Below are 17,927 nucleotides of genomic sequence, written 5' to 3'. Positions count from 1 at the left end.
TTTATAATATCACACTTGAGGCTCAAAACACTAGCATACTTGCTAATCAGGCTATTAACATTACCAAAGATTGAAAATATAAGCAACTCCTTCTTGTACAACAGTATATGTACAAGATAAAATATTGGAGTAGTGAAAAAAGCAAAAAAATTAAAAAAAAAATGGGGGATGGGAAATGCGGCTGCTGGGATTCGAACCTAGAACCAAATATAGTGTATATAGAATGTAAACCAATTGAGATAGTCATCGACCGTGATATAATTAGAAAACAAATATTATATATAGTATGGAACTATTGCTTTTGCACTGTCATTCTCATTTGCATAATTTAATTAATATTTTAATTGAAAATAAAAAGGGTGTATTCCTACGCAAGGGGGGTTATATAAGACTTCACAAATAACTTTACTTTTGTAGATTTAATTATAGAACAAACTTTTCAATAAACATGCCACCAAAATCTACTACATGAACAAGCAACCTTTCATGTCTAATCATATTCTGCAATCCCTTTCAACCAATAAACCCAAAAGTCCAAAACAAATATTGGAGTACTGAAAAAAGCAAAAAAAAAAAAAAAAAAAAAAAAAAAATGGGGGATGGGAAATGCGACTGTTGGGAATCGAACCTAGAACCAAATACAGTGTGTAGGTAGAATGTAAACCAATTGAGACAGTCATCGACCGTGATATAATTAGGAAACAAATATTATATATAGTACGGAACTATTGCTTTGCACTCTCATTCTCATTTGCATAATGTAATTAATATATTAATTGAAAAAAAATAACGTGTATTCCTACACAAGGGCCAAGGGGGGTTATATAAGACTTCACAAATAACTTTACTTTTGTAGATTTAATTATAGAACAAACTTTTCAATAAACATGCCACCAAAATCTAATACATGAACAAGCAACCTTTCATGTCTAATCATATTCTGCCCCCCCTTTCAACCAATAAACCCAAAAGTCCAAAACAAATATTGGAGTAGTGTAAAAAGCAAAAAATTAAAAAAAAAATGGGGGATGGGAAATGCGGCTGATGGGAATCGAACCTAGAACCAAATATAGTGTGTAGGTAGAATGTAAACCAATTGAGACAGTCATCGACCGTGATATAATTAGGAAACAAATATTATATATAGTACGGAACTATTGCTTTGCATGCACTCTCATTCTCATTTGCATAATTTAATTAATATATTAATTGAAAAAAAATAACGTGTATTCCTACACAAGGGCCAAGGAGGGTTATATAAGACTTCACAAATAACTTTACTTTTGTAGATTTAATTATAGAACAAACTTTTCAATAAACATGCCACCAAAATCTAATACATGAACAAGCAACCTTTCATGTCTAATCATATTCTGCCACCCCTTTCAACCAATAAACCCAAAAGTTTAAAACAAATATTGGAGTAGTGTAAAAAGCAAAAAAAGAAAAAAAAATTTGGGGGATGGGAAATGCGGCTGCTTGGATTCGAACCTAGTACCAAATATAGTGTGTAGGTAGAATGTAAACCAATTGAGACAGTCATCGACCGTGATATAATTAGGAAACAAATATTATATATAGTATGAAACTACTGCTTTGCACTCTCATTTTTGGCTCAAAAAAAGAGGGAATGAAAGAGGGAGTTGAAAGGGTATGTATGACATCATCCCCATGATCAATAACTTCCACTCCCACTCTCTATAAATCTAACTTCCATTATTTGTTTCAATTTCCCCTTAAATTTGCTCTCCATTTTTACATAACTTCTCTCTATTATTCCCAATTTCTTACTTTCTTTCTCTATTAATCCAAAAATGGTTAAACAAAACAAGGGCAAACAACCAATGGTTCTGTCAGAGCACGATCAACCCAAATACTCTGAATTGCAATTCCTTGAGTTGAGGAAGAAAATGATAAGAGATCAATTGACTGACTACCAGTTAATGTGCAAATCCCTGCAGTCTGAAATGGATGATGTTGATACGGCCATATCTAAAATTCACAAAGATAAGGTAGAGGCCAATGAAGCACTGACAAAAAAGGAACAGGGCACAAGGGGTAGGAAGAGACCCACGAAGGGGGCAAAGTCGGAGGCAATGAAAAGGGTTTCTGGTGGGGCTGGTGATGGGCAAGAAATAGTGGGTGTTGCTACTAGACAGGGACCCGCTGTTGCAGGAGGAGTGCAACCGGTTGGGAACAGGCGGAGGCCGAGGCAGTGGACAGTGAGGCAGAGGAGATCCACAAGCCCGACGGAGGTAGTTCCCCATGCTCCATATCATGTCCGTGATCACTGGTCTCCGGAGGTTTCTGGCGATGCATCTGGTGCTTACGGTCACTCTGCTTCTACCATCGAAAAGTTTGACTAGCTTGTACAATTATGCTCAATGTTTAATGTTTAGTGTTTTATGTTTATTTGATGTTTTATGTGTGTAGTTTGAACAATGAAGTAGTAATTAGTAGATATCTTATTGTTGCATGTCTGTTTTATGTTTTATGGGTTGAACAATTAAGTAGATATTGTGAGTAATAAGTACATATTTTATTGTTTTATGTTTGTTTAAAGTTTTATGCGTGTAGTTTGAACAATTAAGTAGTAATTACTAGATATGTTATTGTTGCATGTCTAATTTATGTTTTATGTGTTGAACAATTAAGTAGTAATAAGTAGATATTGTGAGTAACAAGTACATATTTTATTGTTTTATGGTTGTGAGTAACAATTACGAGTTCTAGCTTATAATTTGCAAGTTAGGAATTAGGAATACATAAAGATTTTAAGATTTTAAAGCTTAATAATTTGCAATTTTCTTACTTATAATTTGCAAGAAATTTCATTAGGAATACATAAAGATTTTAAGATTTTAAAGCTTAATAATTTGTTATTTTAATTTGGGTTTTGCTATACATAAATATAAAAAACAACAATTTAATATAATTAATGCACTTTTTCATATTCCAATGGAATCTAATATTATAATTGAATTAAACAATTTATTTACTTAATGTAGTGTTATTAATAGGATAGATTTTCATAACACTACATTTAATAACACTTCCTAAACTACTTTTTTTTGGAAAATAAACAATCCTACTCCGTAGCTAATATCCTACCATCATGTACAAAAAAAGAAAACAAAAAAAGTCGTCAAATAAGTTAGGCCAAATTTCATTAGGAATACATAAAGATTTTAGGTTTTAAAGCTTAATAATTTGTTACTCCCTCCGTTTCATAATGTTAGTCCCATATAGAATCAATCACGTGAAATAAGAAAAGAAATATATTAGGAATGTAACATTAAAGTACAACATAATTAATAATAAGTTTAACTTTTTTAATTTTTATTAGGAAAACATAACTCAAAATTTCATAATTTAAGGTAAAAATTTCCTTACTTAGAGTCATGTCATCAATCCACAACTTATTAATTCAAAAATAAATCAAGTTATAAATGAAATATATTCAATATGGGTATATCTTTTTGAAACGCCCAAAAATAGTATGTGGGACTAACATTATGAAACGGATGGAGTATTTTAATTTGGGTTTTGCTATACATAAATATAAAAAACAACAATTTCATATAATTAATGCACTTTTTCATATTCCAATGGAATTTAATATTATAATTGAATTAAACAATTGATTTACTTAATGTAGTGTTATTAATAGGATAGATTTTCATAACACTACATTTAATAACACTTCCTAAACTACTTTTCTTAGGAAAATAAACAATTCTACTCCGTAGCTAATATCCTACCATCGTGTACAAAAAAAGAAAACAAAAAAAGTCGTCAAATAAGTTAGGCCAAATTTCATGTTCTCGTATGGATGTTTTTCAATTAGGCTATATTCGTCCAATTTCAATTGCATGCATTTTTATTGAGTCATATTCTATACTTTCTAGAAATTGTAAGAGAATAAACTATGTAATTAATCCTTATATATAGCCCTATAGCATTGGATCTTTTACCAAAATGGCTATTTTGACAAAAGTATTTACCAAAACGGCTAATTATAAAATTTAATTCCTAAACTAGCTAATGTTATTGATTTGAAAGGATATTATTTATTTTTTATATTCCTTTGAACCCGTTCGGTTCACTTTATTTTTTATTTGGTTTTAATTAAAGAGAATTAGTTTTTTTTTACTGTTGGTTTTATTAAAACTCTAATGCCATAGTTTAAAATATCCCATTAATTGGAACAATTAACAATCAACAGAATATACATGCATAAACAACCACTAAAAAAAAAAAAATTTGATCCAAAATCAACAAAAGAAAAAAAAATAAACAACTGAAACTGCATTCAATCATAATAAAGCCAACAATACAGTTGATCATCTTTAGTGGCTCACACTAAGACAAGATCTACAACAAACACTGTAGGATGTCCTTCTTGAAACTTAATCAATGCACCTTCTTCTACCTGAACGTTGTACCGATCAGTAAATTCCCTAACACCACTTAGTTCACACTTGGTAATGAGACCATCCTTCTTCACAACTTTCAGCTTCGCAGCAATTTGCTCATCAGAGTTTTGAAGCAGCACATTAGTTGAATCACCACAGTTGCTTAACCATTTGTTAGCAAAGTCAACAGAAACATTCTGCAATAATTGAACCGGAATAAGTACAAATATTTTATCAGGTCAAAAAAGTGTAATAGTTATTAGCATCACATACAATTACTCCTTTCTTAAGGTAAGCTGCATTGAAAATGAACTTGAAATGTGGCTCTGAACAGGAACGTGCAAGGTCATCAATCCATTCATTTGTTTCAATTATATTTGCTGAGCTACCATGGTAAGCAGGTCTGCGTCCTGACCTCTTACTCGAGCTTGAGCGAGGTCCTGGCCTCTTACTCGAGCTCGAGCCACCAGTGCTCTTTGCAGTTTCAGATCTTTGTGATTTCTTGCTTCCTGATCGCCTTAAAATCTTTACCAAGAAACAGCTATTCCCTCTATATGTAAACTTTAGACCATCGCCAACCATTATCTCATTTTCTTCAACAAAATCAACCCAACCACCTGCTAAGATAGTCATCCAACCATCTCTGTCTTCTTCATGTGCCATTGTAGCTTCCCACACTCTGCCATACTGTTGTAGTTGCAAGTCAACCCCTTTATTACCATCATTCAAGATATTCTTAAATTTATCAGGAATACGCTGGAAATTAATACACATTAGCAAAATACCAGCTCAAAATATAGGCAACAACCAAACATACACATGTCAGAAAGTAATCTCACCAAAACACATAACTACAGCAATAATAAAGAAATAATTATATGTTTCATACCAGCTTATCTTTGTGATGATCCTCATAACAAATGGTAAATGTCATCGCAGTATTTGCCATTCAATATTCTGAACAATTTACTAAGATTTTTATTTATACTTAGCTTTTTCGCACAATTCAGGAGCTAATTTGCATGATAGGAGAATTATGCTATATATATATATACATATATAACAAAGCTATTGTCAAAATTATGTAGTATATTAATTGCAATTAAATATTACTTTGACAAGAAAAGACTTGAACAATCTGATTTTTCGGTAACTGAAAGAATCTTTAATTTCAATATTCCTTCCCAATGGTCATACCAACCATAATTACAAGTCAAGAAAATTCAAAGATGGCATAATGATCAACCCAAATAAAATAATAAGTACCAATGTTATTCAATCATCATTTAGTAAGCTAACCACAGTACATCAGTTACATACCTAATGATACTCCTATAAGATTAGAGCTGTCAAAACCTGACCCGACCCGAAATACCGACCCTAACCCGTCCCTTACCCTAATCCGTCTGAACCCGAAAAAAATGGTAACCCGAACCCGAGTATGTGAGACCCAAACCCGACCATAACCCGACCTAGAGAGGACCCGACCCGTTCCTAACCCGACTCGAATTTAAACCCAACTTGTTACAAACCCGACCCGAAATCAACCCGACTTGTTATTGATCCGACCCAAATTCAACCCGACTTGTTATTTCCCTGACCTATTACTAACCCGAATTTAAACGTATTTGAGGCTATATGAGGTGAGTGAGGTGAATCGATGATAGTGATTTTGTCTAATTAAATCAGCCAAATGTTTTTTTTTTTCTAAATTTATCTTCAAAATAAACTTCCATATAACTACTTATAATCCTTTTATTGATCCGTTTTTTCAAATTTTAGTATTCACTTGTTTATTTTAATTTTTTTTTAAATGTTTTAAATTATGCAATTTGATTTGGAGCTTTAAAAAAAATCAAAAAATAAAATTATTGACTTGAACCGAACCTGACTCGAACCCGAGAATGACCCGACTAGGAAATGACCCGACTTGATTATAACCCACAAATTATTGACTTGAACCGAACCCGATAATGACCCGACCTGATTATAACCCGCAAATGACTGACTTGAACCGAACCCAACTCGAACCCGAACAGGACCCTAACTCGTTTAAACCCGTAAAAACCCGAATGTTACCCGATCTGTTTTTCACCCGACCCGAATGTAACCCGACCTTTTATTGACCCCACCGAAATCCGACCCAAACCCGATAAGATGTATGACCCGACGTGACCCGACTCAATCATGACCCAACCCGAACCCGACCCGCATAGGTACCGACATTAACCCGTACTGACCCGACCCGAGATGACCCGACCCACACTAACCTGACTCAAACCCGACCCATTTACCCGAATTGACAGCTCTATATAAGACTATAAACAAAAATGAGAATTTCTAAAGGTACATATACATTTTTTAAGGCCAATGTATCACGGTCGAGGTACCGTCCCAATGGTCACTCACTCTCAACTCTTAGCACGCTACTGCGCATAAGGTCAGCGGTTCGATTCCTACCAACACCCCACCCCCAAACAATTTTTTTTTTCTTTTAAAGTTTTCGTTGATTGATAAAAAAAATTTAAAATTTATTATATTTTCTTTTTCCTTTCCAAGATTAAAAACAAAAAAAAAAAAAAAAACCAAAAAAAAAAAAAAAAAAAAAAAAGCTGATATTGCTTGAAAAATGATACTCTATAAGACTATAAACAAAAATGAGAATTTCTAAAGGTACATATACATTTTTTAAGGCCAATGTATCACGGTCGAGGTACCGTCCCAATGGTCACTCACTCTCAACTCTTAGCACGCTACTGAGCATAAGGTCAGCGGTTCGATTCCTACCAACACCCCACCCCCAAACAATTTTTTTTTTCTTTTCAAGTTTTCGTTGAACGATAATTTTTTTTTTAGAGTTTTTATATTTTCTTTTTCCTTTCCATGATTAAAAAAAAAATTAAAAATAAAAATAAAAATTTGTAATGCTTGCAAAGAGTATGACGTGTACTGATTTGGGATAAGATTGGAAACTAAGACTTGAACCCTTTTCAACACTTCGAAGTTAACATTGACTCTGGAATTAATAGAGTTTTTGACCAATATAGTTCACCAATTGACTACTGCCTTATCCTACAAAGCATAAGTACCAACATTCACCCTCCTATAAATACTCACTACCAATAAACTAAAGACTCACATTTGTAGAGACAAGAGAGTATCATCTTACAAAGAAAAAGTTTAGGAGAATATGGGGAGTTCAAGTGATGAAAGTGAGTACAGTGAATCTGAAATAGAGGAGTGTGCAGAAAAACCATACAAGCGTTTAGTCGACGGCAAGACCAAAATCCGCTAGTCAGTAGAGGGATTGAGGTGCCCCTTCTGCCTGGGGAAGAAAATTAAGCACTACAATTTCACGTCTCTCGTACAAAATGCCCATGGGGTGGCACATGGCTCTGAGCAGCGCCGTGTTAAACAGAAGGCAGAACATCTTGCCTTAGACAAGTTTCTGAAAGAAAATGAAAACAAGTACAATCGGCCAACCCCCACCCCTGAGTAGTTATTTGTTTAGTTTTTATGATTTCCATGTTTTCAGGTGTTGCTATGTTTTTTTTAAATTATGATGTACCAATAAGTATGTTATGAACTAAAACCTAGTAAGTTTGTTTTTCAATACTATTAACGCGTAAAATAATCCCCAAATGCTTGCAATTGAATTTCAGATCTAGATTCAAATGAATTGAACTCAAATTTTGCATATTGGTTAATCTCAATATGAAGATTTTAAAATCTCTATATTATAAAATCAGCAGTGACTATAGATTCACGTATTTAAGCAATTATAATTCCAAATTACAATTTCCCAAAATTATCAAGATTATTCACAGAAATATGTACCAGCCAAACAATTTAAAAAAAAAAAAGAAAGCAAATATGTGAAAGCAAAATTCAATTCAAATCAAACTTACCTACATTTGACGTCATCACTCGAGTTGTTCTTGTAACTGAGATTGGATTATTAAATTTTAGGTTATATCCCAATATTTAGAAACTGAAATTGGTTAACGACAAAAAGAAAGTAACATCTTACCTCAGAAGCTAACACAAGGGAGAACGTTAACTGCGCATCAAAGGAAATAGAGGGAGAAGGATGAGTGGATGACACTTGATTGACTGACTGTAAAGAGTAAACACTATACGAGTTCAATTTAGGTTAAAAGATTTTTTGGATTTTATTTGTACTTTATTTTTATTTGTACTTTATTGTTAATTTGTACTTTATTTTTATTTGTACTTTTTCTGATTTGTGCTTTTTTTTTTATTTGTACTTTTTTTTTTGCTTGTTTTTTTATTTGTACATTTTCTTACTTTGAAGAAATTTTTATTTGAATTGTTTTAATTTGAAAACACAAATTAACTTATCTAAGATGGCAAGACTCTTAATTAACTTAAGACATGTTGGTCTTCAGTTCAAGTCTTATTATAAGCATTTTTAAAATGTAAACTTAATACATGTCAAACTTAATACTTGTGAAACTCACATACTCACATATCATGTTTATGATATGTCGAACTTGATATAGGTGACACGTGAACAAATTAGGGGTGAGCAAAAAGTCTGTGTAACTGTCAATTGGAACTGCGACCGAGTAGGAACCGGCAGATCCGGAGGTGGTTCCAATTCCAATTATCAACCTTTTCGATCCAGAACCGGTTGGGTACCCGGTTACCCAATAAGTAATATCACTTTCTTTTCCTTTGCTTACAAATAGGGGTGTCCATTCGATTTTAGGTTTGGATTTAGCACAAATCCAATCCGATCCAAAATAATTTTCCGTTTTTAGCTTTCAAATCCAATCCTATCCGAATTACTTAGCCAATCCGATCCGAATTACTTACCAAATCCGATCCGATCCGAATTATAATTCTTGATTGGGTACCCGGTTACCCAATAAGTAATATCGCTTTCTTTTCCTTTGCTTACAAATAGGGGTGTCCATTCGGTTTTAGGTTTGGATTTAGCACAAATCTAATCCGATCCGAAATAATTTTCCGTTTTCAGTTTTCAAATCCAATCCGATCCGAATTACTTAGCCAATTCGATCCGAATTACTTACCAAATCCGATCCGATCCGAATTATAATTCTTGATTGGGTACCCGGTTACCCAATAAGTAATATCACTTTATTTTCCTTTGCTTACAAATACGGGTGTCCATTCGGTTTTATGATTGGATTTAGCACAAATCCAATCCGATCCGAAATAATTTTCCGTTTTTAGTTTTCAAATCCAATCCAATCCGAATTACTTAGCCAATCCGATCCGAATTACTTACCAAATCCGATCCGAATTATAATTCTTGATTAGGTACCCGGTTACCCAATAAGTAATATCACTTTGTTTTCATTTGCTTACAAATGCGGGTGTCCATTCGATTTTATGTTTGGATTTAGCACAAATCCAATCCGATCCGAATTAAATTTCCGTTTTTAGTTTTCAAATCCAATCCGATCCGAATTACTTAGTCAGTCCGATCCGAATTACTTACCAAATCCGATCCGATCCGATCCAATCCGAATTATAATTCTTGATTGGGTACCCGGTTACCCAATTAGTAAAATCACTTTCTTTTCCTTTGCTTACAAATACGGGTGTCCATTCGGTTTTATGTTTGGATTTAGCACAAATCCAATCCGATCCGAAATAATTTTCCGTTTTTAGTTTTCAAATCCAATCCGATCCGAATTACTTAGCCAATTCGATCCGAATTACTTACCAAATTCGATCCGATCCGATCCAATCCGTATTATAATTCTTGAAAGTATAGTACTACATGATTTATTTACGTTTATGAAATGTCGGACTTGATAGAGGTGACACGTGAACAAGTTTTGTTTATAAACTACGTATATAAGTATAGCTTTAACCAACCATTTAACCGTATAATTAATTGTTTATTTCCAAATTTGTCATCTTTACAATTTCAATAATACGCTGTTTGAATTTCGTTTTAACTTTCGTCAATCAATGTTTCTCCTTTAATAATCTAATGTTTTAAAAAATATATATATGATAAAGAAAGGATTTCTAGAATTAATCCGCGCGGTTGGACTTAGATCATGTGCTGTTTGTGTTCGTTGCAGTGAAACAATTTAGATCATGTACCTTATTTCTTTGTGATATGGTAATTCTCTAACTTTGAAGTACAATCTATTTTACTTAGTCTTATTTATATTTTTTGTCGTTGTACTACTTTTATTTGAAACTAGTAAATCCAAGTGTAATTTTGAAGTATTATTAGGGGTGAGCAAAAAGTCTTTGTAACTGTCAATTGGAACTGGGACCGGGTAGGAACCGGCTGATCCGGAGGCGGAATTAGAACCGGTGGTTCCAATTCCAATTATCTACCTTTTCGAACCAGAACCAGTTGGGTACTCGATTACCCAATAAGTAATATCACTTTCTTTTCCTTTGCTTACAAATAGGGGTGTCCATTCGGTTATCGGTTTGGATTTATCCCAAATCCAATCTTTTTAGTTTTCAAATCCAATCTGACCCGAATTACTTACCCAATCCAATCTGAATTACTTACCAAATCTGATCCGATCCGATCCAATACGAATTACAATTCTTGAAAGTATAGTATTACATGATTTATTTACCAGTATTGAAAACATATGTTTACGTTATTAATATTATTATAATCATGAACATAGTTTAGTTTAACATGCTTAATATTAAAAAAAAAAAAAATCATAATTCGGTTATTTCAGTTTTTTGGATCCGAACAAGGTCAATCCGATCCGATTCGAAAATCCAAATTAAAAAAGAAATTCTATCCGATCTGATCCGATTTAAAGTTTGGATCCGATCCGAATTGATAGTTCGGTTTGGATTAGATTGGATTTTTGTTTTTATCTGAATAATGGACACCTCTACTTACAAATCAATACCCTTAGCTTGTCAATATATCATAGATGTACTATATAATTTCTTTGAGGTCCTTTTGCAATTTTGTGGGTCTATGTCAGTGGGAGAGTGGAAGAGCTCTTCCCTTTACCTTACTGGAGTAAGTCAGACATCCCACACATAAAAAACAAAATTTGCTTATTTTCCCTCCTTTATGCTGTCCTTTTTGCGTGGGGAAGCATGAGGATTTTATTATTGTTTAGTAACAAATACTGACATTACAAATCACTAGTATTCACCCTTTACATAACCCCAATTACAGAACCCATCTTCAACCCCAAGCACTCAACCATCATGCCCAGAGCTGCGATAACTCTTGAGGGTAGTCGGGCGCTGCTTTTCTTCGACCCCCCTCGTAGCTTAGCCCCGGAATTGGACCTCGATTCAAAGTTGTTCTTATGCCGGGACGCTAATGACAACCCCTCATATGTCTCTAAACGAACTATTGCAAACTTCATACTCAATCCCACTAATGTGACACCTGAGTTCTCGACCTTGAAAATGCGGTCAAAGGATCTCACTTATGAGCTCCAACCGGCTCACATACGACACATGGATGATTGTTATCCGTTGCCTAAAACCGCAAAATTTATCCTTGAATTCTATCTCAGGAATTATTTCACCGTTCCTTACTTCTTACAACATTTAATTGATCCAGAGCCCGTTATTGATCAAACTTCTCCTACATTTCAACTTGACTTCGACATTTTGTTCTTGTTCATGGCCAGCTTCTCAGACGCCATTCAAGTGGTCAATGTTCCGCGCTATCCAAGTGTAGTAATCTTAACCGTTTTAAAAGCGTCACAGTCTGAGAAGCGTGCATCCCACCATTTAGTGCCACAGTCTACGAAGCGTGCACCCTAGCATTATGCTGCATTGGATCCGGTATCATGCCCTCCATGGGTTCCCAATGTCAACAATGTGCCATTAAACACTCGCATTCTCACCTGGAATGTTCGGGGTATCACTAGGGAGTCCTTCTTTCGTAATTTCTCAACAATTTATGAAGCTATGCAACCATCCGTGATTATATTACTTGAGACAAGGCATTTCTTAGAAAATGTCACTGAGATGATACGTCGGCTTCCACGCCACTTTAGTTTCGTCACTTCCCCTGTTCGTGCATTTTCCGGCGGTGTCGCAGTCTTGTGGAAGCCAGAGGATATCAAAATCAACCAGCACCCTACCTTTACCGGGCCTGACGTAATCAACGTGGTGCTTCAGGTAAACTTCAAAGTCCAATTACCATAGTTTTTACTACTATTTACCTTTATTTACCTTTTGTTATTAAACACGTTTATATTAAGATAAATCATAGTCCATCTTGTACATTTAATCATTTTTTTTTCCTAACCATCACAGGGCACACAGCCTTTGTTGAAGAAACCCAATCTCGGAATTACTAAACCTTCATTCAAATGTTGTGGGAAGAGGTGCAATTGACTTGTTCAAGCCAAGGATTTAAACTTAACCTATGTAATTCGGCGGTGAAATCAATTGGTTTTACATTTGTTATAGTGTCTTTAATGTAATGGTGGTAATGATTGAACTTCAAACCCTAAAAGCTAGGAGAATTATTCTGTCTGATTTTCATTGAATGAAGGAATGTTGTACTAGTAGTAATTAATGTAATATATTTGTTAGAGTTGTACCCCTGATCCTTTGTTATTTTTAGAAGTTATGAATTATTGCAACATACTATGTCCAATTATTAATGCAAAGGAGTCCTTTTCTTAAATTAATGAAATTTTGTATTTGATGTATTAATTAAACTTGGATTTATCCGTAAAATTTATTTTTAAAAAACAATTATACATTATTTAAAATAACTTAAAAGGTGTTTTAGTTAAAAAACAAAAAATTAAATGGTGTAAATTATCACTGATTTAATGTGAACGAAGTATATACATTATTTAATTTTACTTTTTACTTTTTATAAGATAGGGTTTTTTTTTATGTTTTATTTTATTGTTTAAGAATCGATCACTAAATGGTGTTTATGATTTAGGTTTTATCTTTCTTATATCACTATTCGGTTACTAATCTAAAAAAACATAGGGTTTAAACTATAAGCCACCAAATTTAAAAGGGCAAAACGTAGTAATGAGATAGTTATTAAATATAATTAGGGCCTCATAACACATTCATACATAAACATTAACAGATCAAGTTTAAACAACACAAACTCAACAAGTTTAGACACAAACCATAGCAAGACAATTCCATGACACACAAACTCCAAGTCTCTAACAACACACATTATTTTACATAGATTAGTACGCGTAACAGTACAGTTTTTCTAACTTCACATTGCAGCCTTCCCCATCAGTGTTTGCACTTGATACTAGTTCTCCTCACCATCACCATCACCAGAAACCTGTGTTGGACATTAAAATTAAAGGATTAGTAATTTAATTAAATAACATAATAACAATATTTTTTTGATCTATAGTGAGGGAGTTCAACCTCAACTGGGGTAATTGTGCCCATGACACGCTCATCATTCGACTCATCTGCAGCTAGGAGGACGACTGAGTCTACCCTACGAGTGTCAAAGAAAACTACGGTCCCTCCAAGCACACCTCCACCCGCAACGAACCTCCAAGTCATAGTTGTGCCTAGTTTGGCAAGAATCCTTTCACAATTGGTGGATGTTGCCCCCACCTCTGTCACTATCATCAGAATTGGGTTATGGGTTGCAACAATTTATTTAAAGTGGTCGACAAAGGAAGGACGGGTGATCCTACGACCATTCCATAGCACAACAGACGATCCAATGTCCACTCTTTTCTTGTTAGCTTCTACCAACGGGTGAAGTCTAATAGATTGGTAACGGCTTGTGAGATCTTCTTCGATGAACTGGTCCCTCACAACCGAGTAATTGATCTCCGTGATAGGAGACCTCACCTAAATGTAGTGCAGATTATAAGCTACTCAAACCAACTTATTTTATTGGATCAAAATTTATAATCAATTGTTTAAAAAAATTATTTTTTTTAAAAAAAAAAAAAAACTTTGGGGGATGGGGCTCGATCTATTGTGTGTGAATGTCATATTCATAATTAACCTACTCAATCAACTTAAATTATCATGTACGGGTTCATAGTTATAATGATTCACTACTCAATTAACTTTATATACTTTTTACTCCGTATATACTTAACTTTAAAAATTAACTTAATATACTGCACTTTAAATATTAAGTGAATGATAAAAATTTAAAGCATGATTATGTAAAAATTAAGTGAATGATAACAATTACCTGAACTTAATTTGAACAAAAACATAAATTATCTGGATTAACTTAATTTGAATAACAACATGATTACGTAAACAAGTTAATGAAAATGCTTAATTACCATGAGTAAAATTAAACCATCATCTATATTAGCAAATTACATACCAAATTTAAATTACCATTCACTGGTCAAACATATCTATTCAAAAATCGTTCATGGGACTCTAATACTCTAATCTACTTTAATTTCAACCATTATATGGCACATCAATTTCCCAAATTAAATTAACTTAAATCAAACAGCAGGCAATTAAATTAAATCAAAGAGCAGGCAATAAAATTAACATAAATTATCTAAAATTAAATTATTATTTGGCTACTAATTAAAATGGTACCTGCAGGAAAATAACATCATCGGTGTAGCTACCAAAATCCGTGATGAAGCCAGCCAATCCAAGGGAGTAAACAGGGCCACTCGTGGGTATAATTGGCTTCGGATCCATCTTGTCTACCAACAATTTTGGAATTATTTTTGCAGTACCATTGTACTCCACAACATCATCCTTTTCCAGCTCACGAATGGCAGCTTGCACCTCCGGCTTACCAACAACGTCAGTAATGTTGGGTACGTGCGCCGGAAAAATCTCACCAGCCTCATTGACCATCATCAATTTGTCCATACAGTGTTTCTCTTCTTTAGGGTTGGCAACAATTTTCCTCAGAATATCATACTCCACATCATGCAAGGTCAAGTTTCCATTTTGACTATGAAAATAGACAAAATCATTGAAGTTTATTTCTTGTTCAGTGTTCGTGTTGTACTTGAAACAGTGTTTGGCATTATTAGTGGCCGTAGCCGGGAAGAACCCAGGAGGGTAAGACACTTCTTGGTTGGGTTCCATGGTGGGAAATGAAAATATTACTTGGGGAAGAAAGGAGGAAAGTATTGGGGTGTGTTTCTTTTCTGTCTGAAAACTTTAACTTCTGATAATGAAGTAGCTAACTCTAGTTTTTTCTTTTTCTTTTTTTTTTTGAAAAGCAACTGTAGTTAACTTAAGTCCACTCATAGTACACCCTAGCTTAGGTAAGGTAAGTTAACTCGAGGTTTGGTAAGGTAAGTTAACTCCTCTCAAAGGAAAAGAAAAAAAAATATATAAAGTAAACTAAACTGGCACGTGCCTAGTTGAGAGTTTTAGTTAAAATACAACTGCTACGGTTATGGGTTGATAGATATTTGGTGCTTGTTTCCCACGAAGTTTGCCATTGTAAAAAAAAAATTGCATTTGAGGAAGTGATCCAGTATAAAGTTAATTGAAATGATTCTTGGTTGTAAGGCCAAAAATAAATGTTGTGCAAAATAATATTGTAGAATAAAATATAATGCACTAAAAGACAATTGGAAATCAAACCTTCCAAACCCTAAACCCTTCCAAACCCTAAACCCTAACCCTAAACCCTTCCAAACCCTAAACCCTAAACCCTAAAAAACCCTAAACCCTCCAAACCCTAAACCCTCCAAACCCTAAAGTCCTAAACCCTTCCAAACCATAAACCCTCCAAACCCTAAACCCTTACAAACCCTAAACCCTCCAAACCCTAAAGTGCTAAACCCTTCCAAACCCTAAACACTTCCAAACCCTAAACCCTCCAAACCCTTAAGTCCTAAACCCTTAACCCTCTAAACCCTTCACACCCTAAACCCTCAAAAAACTAAACCCTTCCAAACCCTTAACCCTCTAAACCCTTCAAACCCTAAACCCTCCAAACCCTAAACCCTTTACCCTCAAAACCCTAAACCCTTAACCCTCTAAACCCTTCAAACCCTAAACCCTCCAAACCCTACAAACCCTAAGCACTTATATTTGATCATGATAATTAACTTCTTATGTACTTATAGTGATATAAAACTTTTTAATACTTATACTCCCCAAATTGAGCAAATAATATGTATAATTCCTCAATGAAGTCGATCATTGAAGTTCAATTGTGTTCCGTTGATCCATTAATCGTTGTTAAATATATAAATCATGTGGTTCCTTTTATTGATCTTGTTGTTCCTCCTAGTTGCTCGGAAGTAACGTTTGTTCCACCTGCTCTAGTCAATCGTAAGTATTTGAGATAAACATTTAAAATAAAATAAATCCATATTTAAACAAGCTAATTTAACGTTAATTGGTTTTCGGATTGGATTCAGTCCAGTTAGGGTCAATAAATCCATCAACACCCTAATCTAAACTTTCAAAAAGTCTCAATCCGACCCGATCCGATTCGATCCGTTTAAGAGTTCCAATCTGAATTGATTGGATTGGATTTCAATTTTACTCCAACTTATTTACACCCCTAGTTTAGTCAATAACATTGACATGCTTTGAAAGTCGGTCATTACATAATCTGTACGTATTCATATCATAAATATTTATATTAGAATAACTATGTGAATGAATATGATTTAGTTGCCTACTATGTTTGTAGATTTAATTGCCTTATAGCTTTTGTTGCCTCTAGCTTTGTAGATTTACTATGATTTTGTTAATTGTTACGGTTTTAAGTGAAAACATAACCACAAATAATATACTCCCCAAAATTTTAGAATTCCACAAACTAATTACAGCCGTTGATCTATCAATATGTGACAGTTGCATTGGTAGAACTACAGATACGATTTTGAAATGGGTGTATGAGATATTGGTAAAAGGACGTTGGTAAAAGGACACGGTTTCACCATGGTAATTAGTAGGGTAGCTTAGCTATGATTCGGGCTAGTATGGATAGGTATGATTTTGGAACGTTGGAAAGGATGTGGGTGGATATGTTTTGGATTCTTGTTTCCATTTTTACGATAATACTCCGTACTTGCTTTTGTGAAGGTCTGCAACTTTGCACAGTTTTGACAAGTAACCTCCTTTTGTCCTTTCGTCAAATAAAGTAGCTAAAACACTCCTGAACAAGGTCTGAAATTCATCCGTTGTTTGGGCGCCAAACCAATACAACCCTAAACAAATTCAATAACCTTTGTTATTTTAAAAAATTGTTAATACCAGAAAATTTGTATTTAATTTTTTTTAACAACATTTACAATCATAAATTAAATTGCAACAATTTATATACACTAATTAGTTTAAAGATTCGTGTCATACATTGCAATTAACGTAATCATGAACAAAATTTCACATGATTAAGATAAACAATCCTCATAAACAAGGTCAATCTGATCCGATCCGAAACATCCGAATTCTAAAAAAATTTCAATCCAATCCGATGCGATTTAAATTTATCCGATCCGAATAAATACTTTGGTTTAGATTGGACTTTTTTGGTTTTTATCCGAATAATGGACACCCCAAGTTGTCCTATAAATGATCAAA

The sequence above is a fragment of the Chenopodium album genome, chromosome 3 (assembly GCF_948465745.1).
Source record: "Chenopodium album chromosome 3, dcCheAlbu1.1, whole genome shotgun sequence".
Lineage (NCBI taxonomy): Eukaryota > Viridiplantae > Streptophyta > Magnoliopsida > Caryophyllales > Amaranthaceae > Chenopodium > Chenopodium album.
This window is presented reverse-complemented; position numbering follows the sequence as displayed.